Below are 8,317 nucleotides of genomic sequence, written 5' to 3'. Positions count from 1 at the left end.
TTCGCGTTCAAACTTTTATACAATATTTTACAAACTTACAATACCGCTTATTTTACATAAAGCATGAAATATAGCACACAATAACTTTGATACAAGATAGTTGTGAAGATAATTCTAGCTAGTACACAAGTCGTTCAGCAAAGGCAATAAAGACACGTAATTCATACGTCCAGAAACAAGTCATGCATTCTGGTTTTACTAAGACTACTTCCCATCCTTGGTCTTGTGGAACATAACCGTTATGGCCGTTGATAAGACAGCGTGTTGTAACGTCATCAAAGGGACGAGGGTTACGTAATGACCAACAGTCTCGTAATAACCTAAAAACCTCATTTCTTACCCCAATTACCGACTCCGTCACTTGTGGGAACGTTTTGTTTAATAGCTGTAGCCCGATGTTCTTGTTCTCACTTTGGTGAGAAGCGAACATTACTAACCCGTAAGCATAACATGCTTCTTTATGTTGCATGTTAGCCGCTTTTTCTAAATCACGAAGTCCTATATTCGGATATACTGAGTCAAAATAATTTCTTAACCCGTTGCGTAAAATAGCATTTGGGTTCCCCGCAATATATGCGTCAAAGTAAACACATCGTAACTTATGGATTTCCCAATGTGATATTCCCCATCTTCCGAACGAAAGCCTTTTATAAACCAAGGCATTCTTGGAACGTTCTTCGAATGTCTTACAAACTGATCTCGCCTTAAATAGTTGTGCCGAGGAATTCTGACCGACTCTAGACAAGATTTCATCAATCATGTCTCCGGGTAGGTCTCTTAAAATATTGGGTTGTCTATCCATTTTGTGTTTTTATACTGTAAAATAGACAAGAGTTAGATTCATAAAAAAAATACTTATTAATACAAGCAATTTTTACATATATCATAAAGCATAAGCACACTATATTACATATATTACACCACACGAATATAACTATCTTATTCCGACTCGCTCGTTTCTTCTTGTTCGGTTTTGGTTCGTTTTGCCAAGTTTCTAGGGATATATGATGTTCCCCTAATACGAGCCGTCGTTATCCACATTGGTTTAGAAAAACCTGGTGGTTTAGAGGTTCCCGGGTCATTGTTACAACTTAAGGACTTCGGGGGTTGACGATACATATAAAGTTCATCGGGGTTGGAATTAGATTTCTCTATTTTTATGCCCTTTCCCTTATTATTTTCTTTTGCCTTTTTAAATTCAGTTGGGGTAATTTCTATAACATCATCGGAATTCTCGTCGGAATCCGATTCATCGGAGAATTGGTAATCCTCCCAATATTTTGCTTCCTTCGCGGAAACACCATTGACCATAATTAACCTTGGTCGGTTGGTTGAGGATTCTCTTTTACTTAACCGTTTTATTATTTCCCCCACCGGTTCTATTTCTTCTTCCAGTTCCGATTCTTCTTCCGGTTCTGATTCTTCTTCCGGTTCCGACTCTTCTTCCGGTTCCTCTTCGGGAACTTGTGAATCAGTCCACGAATCATTCCAATTTATATTTGACTCTTCATTATTATTAGGTGAGTCAATAGGACTTGTTCTAGAGGTAGACATCTATCACATAATATCAAACACGTTAAGAGATTAATATATCACATAATATTCATATGTTAAAAATATATAGTTTCCAACAAAAATGTTAAGCAATCATTTTTAAAGAAAACACGGTCGAAGTCCAGACTCACTAATGCATCCTAACAAACTCGATAAGACACACTAATGCAAATTTTCTGGTTCTCTAAGACCAACGCTCGGATACCAACTGAAATGTCCCGTTCTTATTGATTAAAAACGTTCCATATTAATTGATTTCGTTGCGAGGTTTTGACCTCTATATGAGACGTTTTTCAAAGACTGCATTCATTTTTAAAACAAACCATAACCTTTATTTCATAAATAAAGGTTTAAAAAGCTTTATGTAGATTATCAAATAATGATAATCTAAAATATCATGTTTACACACGACCATTACATAATGGTTTACAATACAAATATGTTACATCGAAATCAGTTTCTTGAATGCAGTTTTTACACAATATCATACAAACATGGACTCCAAATCTTGTCCTTATTTTAATATGCAACAGCGGAAGCTCTTAGTATTCACCTGAGAATAAACATGCTTTAAACGTCAACAAAAATATTGGTGAGTTATAGGTTTAACCTATATATATCAAATCGTAACAATAGACCACAAGATTTCATATTTCAATACACATCCCATACATAGAGATAAAAATCATTCATATGGTGAACACCTGGTAACCGACAATAACAAGATGCATATATAAGAATATCCCCATCATTCCGGGACACCCTTCGGATATGATATAAATTTCGAAGTACTAAAGCATCTGGTACTTTGGATGGGGTTTGTTAGGCCCAATAGATCTATCTTTAGGATTCGCGTCAATTAGGGTGTCTGTTCCCTAATTCTTAGATTACCTGACTTAATAAAAAGGGGCATATTCGATTTCGATAATTCAACCATAGAATGTAGTTTCACGTACTTGTGTCTATTTTGTAAATCATTTATAAAACCTGCATGTATTCTCATCCCAAAAATATTAGATTTTAAAAGTGGGACTATAACTCATTTTCACATATTTTTACTTCGTCGGGAAGTAAGACTTGGCCACTGGTTGATTCACGAACCTATAACAATATATACATATATATCAAAGTATGCTCAAAATATATTTACAACACTTTTAATATATTTTGATGTTTTAAGTTTATTAAGTCAGCTGTCCTCGTTAGTAACCTACAACTAGTTGTCCACAGTTAGATGTACAGAAATAAATCGATAAATATTATCTTGAATCAATCCACGACCCAGTGTATACGTATCTCAGTATTGATCACAACTCAAACTATATATATTTTGGAATCAACCTCAACCCTGTATAGCTAACTCCAACATTCACATATAGAGTGTCTATGGTTGTTCCGAAATATATATAGATGTGTCGACATGATAGGTCGAAAAATTGTATACGTGTCTATGGTATCTCAAGATTACATAATATACAATACAAGTTGATTAAGTTATGGTTGGAATAGATTTGTTACCAATTTTCACGTAGCTAAAATGAGAAAAATTATCCAATCTTGTTTTACTCATAACTTCTTCATTTTAAATCCGTTTTGAGTGAATCAAATTGCTATGGTTTCATATTGAACTCTATTTTATGAATCTAAACAGAAAAAGTATAGGTTTATAGTCGGAAAAATAAGTTACAAGTCGTTTTTGTAAAGGTAGTCATTTCAGTCGAAAGAACGACGTCTAGATGACCATTTTAGAAAACATACTTCCACTTTGAGTTTAACCATAATTTTTGGATATAGTTTCATGTTCATAATAAAAATCATTTTCTCAGAATAACAACTTTTAAATCAAAGTTTATCATAGTTTTTAATTAACTAACCCAAAACAGCCCGCGGTGTTACTACGACGGCGTAAATCCGGTTTTACGGTGTTTTTCGTGTTTCCAGGTTTTAAATCATTAAGTTAGCATATCATACAGATATAGAACATGTGTTTAGTTGATTTTAAAAGTCAAGTTAGAAGGATTAACTTTTGTTTGCGAACAAGTTTAGAATTAACTAAACTATGTTCTAGTGATTACAAGTTTAAACCTTCGAATAAGATAGCTTTATATGTATGAATCGAATGATGTTATGAACATCATTACTACCTTAAGTTCCTTGGATAAACCTACTGGAAAAGAGAAAAATGGATCTAGCTTCAATGGATCCTTGGATGGCTCGAAGTTCTTGAAGCAGAATCATGACACGAAAACAAGTTCAAGTAAGATCATCACTTGAAATAAGATTGTTATAGTTATAGAAATTGAACCAAAGTTTGAATATGATTATTACCTTGTATTAGAATGATAACCTATTGTAAGAAACAAAGATTTCTTGAGGTTGGATGATCACCTTACAAGATTGGAAGTGAGCTAGCAAACTTGAAAGTATTCTTGATTTTATGAAACTAGAACTTTTGGAATTTATGAAGAACACTTAGAACTTGAAGATAGAACTTGAGAGAGATTAATTAGATGAAGAAAATTGAAGAATGAAAGTGTTTGTAGGTTTTTTTGGTCGTTGGTGTATGGATTAGATATAAAGGATATGTAATTTTGTTTTCATGTAAATAAGTCATGAATGATTACTCATATTTTTGTAATTTTATGAGATATTTCATGCTAGTTGCCAAATGATGGTTCCCACATGTGTTAGGTGACTCACATGGGCTGCTAAGAGCTGATCATTGGAGTGTATATACCAATAGTACATACATCTAAAATCTGTGTATTGTACGAGTACGAATACGGGTGCATACGAGTAGAATTGTTGATGAAACTGAACGAGGATGTAATTGTAAGCATTTTTGTTAAGTAGAAGTATTTTGATAAGTGTATTGAAGTCTTCCAAAAGTGTATAAATACATATTAAAACACTACATGTATATACATTTTAACTGAGTCGTTAAGTCATCGTTAGTCGTTACATGTAAGTGTTGTTTTGAAACCTTTAGGTTAACGATCTTTTTAAATGTTGTTAACTTAATGTTTATAATATCAAATGAGATTTTAAATTATTATATTATCATGTATGAATATCTCTTAATATGATATATATACATTAAATGTCTTTACAACGATAATCGTTACATATATGTCTCGTTTAAAAATCATTAAGTTAGTAGTCTTGTTTTTACATATGTAGTTCATTGTTAATATACTTAATGATATGTTTACTTATCATAGTATCATGTTAACTATATATATATCCATATATATGTCATCATATAGTTTTTACAAGTTTTAACGTTCGTGAATCACCGGTCAACTTGGGTGGTCAATTGTCTATATGAAACATATTTCAATTAATCAAGTCTTAACAAGTTTGATTGCTTAACATGTTGGAAACATTTAATCATGTAAATATCAATCTCAATTAATATATATAAACATGGAAAAGTTCGGGTCACTACAGTTTTGACCTCTATATGAGACTTTTTCAAAGACTGCATTCATTTTAAAACAAACCATAACCTTTATTTCATCAATAAAGGTATAAAAAGCTTTACGTAGATTATCAAATAATGATAATCTAAAATATCCTTTTTACACACGACCATTACATAATGGTTTACAAAACAAATATGTTACAACAAAATAAGTTTCTTGAATGCAGTTTTTACACAATATCATACAAGCATGGACTCCAAATCTCGTCCTTATTTAAGTATGCGACAGTGGAAGCTCTTAATAATCACCTGAGAATAAACATGCTTAAAACGTCAACAAAAATGTTGGTGAGTTATAGGTTTAACCTATATATATCAAATCATAATAATAGACCACAAGATTTCATATTTCAATACACATCCCATACATAGAGATAAAAATTATTCATATGGTGAACACCTGGTAACCGACATTAACAAGATGCATATATAAGAATATCCCCATCATTCCGGGACACCCTTCGGATATGATATAAATTTCAAAGTACTAAAGCATCCAGTACTTTGGATGGGGTTTGTTAGGCCCAATAGATCTATCTTTAGGATTCGCGTCAATTAGGGTGTCTGTTCCCTAATTCTTAGATTACCATACTTAATAAAAAGGGGCATATTCGATTTCGATAATTCAACCATAGAATGTAGTTTCACGTACTTGTGTCTATTTTGTAAATCATTTATAAAACCTGCATGTATTCTCATCCCAAAAATATTAGATTTTAAAAGTGGGACTATAACTCACTTTCACAAATTTTTATTTCGTCGGGAAGTAAGACTTGGCCACTGGTTAATTCATGAACCTATAACAATATATACATATATATCAAAGTATGTTCAAAATATATTTACAACACTTTTAATATATTTTGATGTTTTAAGTTTATTAAGTCAGCTGTCCTCGTTAGTAACCTACAACTATTTGTCCACAGTTAGATGTACAGAAATAAATCGATAAATATTATCTTGAATCAATCCACGACCCAGTGTATACGTATCTCAGTATTGATCACAACTCAAACTATATATATTTTGGAATCAACCTCAACCCTGTATAGCTAACTCCAACATTCACATATAGAGTGTCTATGGTTGTTCCGAAATATATATAGATGTGTCGACATGATAGGTCGAAACATTGTATACGTGTCTATGGTATCTCAAGATTACATAATATACAATACAAGTTGATTAAGTTATGGTTGGAATAGATTTGTTACCAATTTTCACCTAGCTAAAATGAGAAAAATTATCCAATCTTGTTTTACCCATAACTTCTTCATTTTAAATCCGTTTTGAGTGAATCAAATTGCTATGGTTTCATATTGAACTCTATTTTATTAATCTAAACAGAAAAAGTATAGGTTTATAGTCGGAAACATAAGTTACAAGTCATTTTTGTAAAGGTAGTCATTTAAGTCGAAAGAACGACGTCTAGATGACCATTTTAGAAAACATACTTCCACTTTGAGTTTAACCATAATTTTTGGATATAGTTTCATGTTCATAATAAAAATCATTTTCTCAGAATAACAACTTTTAAATCAAAGTTTATCATAGTTTTTAATTAACTAACCCAAAACAGCCCGCGGTGTTACTACGACGCCGTAAATCCGGTTTTACGGTGTTTTTCGTGTTTCCAGGTTTTAAATCATTAAGTTAGCATATCATATAGATATATAACATGTGTTTAGTTGATTTTAAAAGTCAAGTTAGAAGGAATAACTTTTGTTTGCGAACAAGTTTAGAATTAACTAAACTATGTTCTAGTGATTACAAGTTTAAACCTTCGAATAAGATAGCTTTATATGTATGAATCGAATGATGTTATGAACATCATTACTACCTTAAGTTCCTTGGATAAACCTAATGGAAAAGGGAAAAATGGATCTAGCTTCAACGGATCCTTGGATGGCTCGAAGTTCTTGAAGCAGAATCATGACACGAAAACAAGTTCAAGTAAGATCATCACTTGAAATAAGATTGTTATAGTTATAGAAATTGAAACAAAGTTTGAATATGATTATTACCTTGTATTAGAATGATAACCTACTGTAAGAAACAAAGATTTCTTGAGGTTGGATGATCACCTTACAAGATTGGAAGTGAGCTAGCAAACTTGAAAGTATTCTTGATTTTATGTAACTAGAACTTGTAGAATTTATGAAGAACACTTAGAACTTGAAGATAGAACTTGAGAGAGATCAATTAGATGAATAAAATTGAAGAATGAAAGTGTTTTTAGGTGTTTTTGGTCGTTGGTGTATGGAATAGATATAAAGGATATGTAATTTTGTTTTCATGTAAATAAGTCATGAATGATTACTCATATTTTTGTAATTTTATGAGATATTTCATGCTAGTTGCCAAATGATGGTTCCCACATGTGTTAGGTGACTCACATGGGCTGCTAAGAGCTGATCATTGGAGTGTATATACCAATAGTACATACATCTAAAAGCTGTGTATTGTACGAGTACGAATACGGGTGCATACGAGTAGAATTGTTGATGAAACTGAACGAGGATGTAATTGTAAGCATTTTTGTTAATTAGAAGTATTTTGATAAGTGTATTGAAGTCTTTCAAAAGTGTATAAATACATATTAAAACACTACATGTATATACATTTTAACTGAGTCGTTAAGTCATCGTTAGTCGTTACATGTAAGTGTTGTTTTGAAACCTTTAGGTTAACGATCTTGTTAAATGTTCTTAACCCAATGTTTATAATATCAAATGAGATTTTAAATTATTAAATTATCATGATATTATCATGTATGAATATCTCTTAATATGATATATATACATTAAATGTCTTTACAACGATAATCGTTACATATATGTCTCGTTTAAAAATCATTAAGTTAGTAGTCTTGTTTTTACATATGTAGTTCATTGTTAATATACTTAATGATAAGTTTACTTATCATAGTATCATGTTAACGATATATATATCCATATATATGTCATCATATAGTTTTTACAAGTTTTAACGTTCGTGAATCACCGGTCAACTTGGGTGATCAATTGTCTATATGAAACATATTTCAATTAATCAAGTCTTAACAAGTTTGATTGCTTAACATGTTGGAAACATTTAATCATGTAAATATCAATCTCAATTAATATATATAAACATGGAAAAGTTCGGGTCACTACAGTTTAGGGGTGAAATGTTTACCTTCTTTGAAAAACTTCTGAACAATTTCATGATTAGAGCGGATTATAGCAAGAAATTTGGTTGATTTTGGTTAAAAATTGCGAATTTTTGAGTGGTTTTGGG

This window comes from Rutidosis leptorrhynchoides, chromosome 1, assembly GCF_046630445.1.
Source record: "Rutidosis leptorrhynchoides isolate AG116_Rl617_1_P2 chromosome 1, CSIRO_AGI_Rlap_v1, whole genome shotgun sequence".
Taxonomy (NCBI): Eukaryota; Viridiplantae; Streptophyta; class Magnoliopsida; order Asterales; family Asteraceae; genus Rutidosis; species Rutidosis leptorrhynchoides.
The sequence above is the reverse complement of the archived record's forward strand: the minus strand, read 5'-3'. Positions refer to the sequence as shown.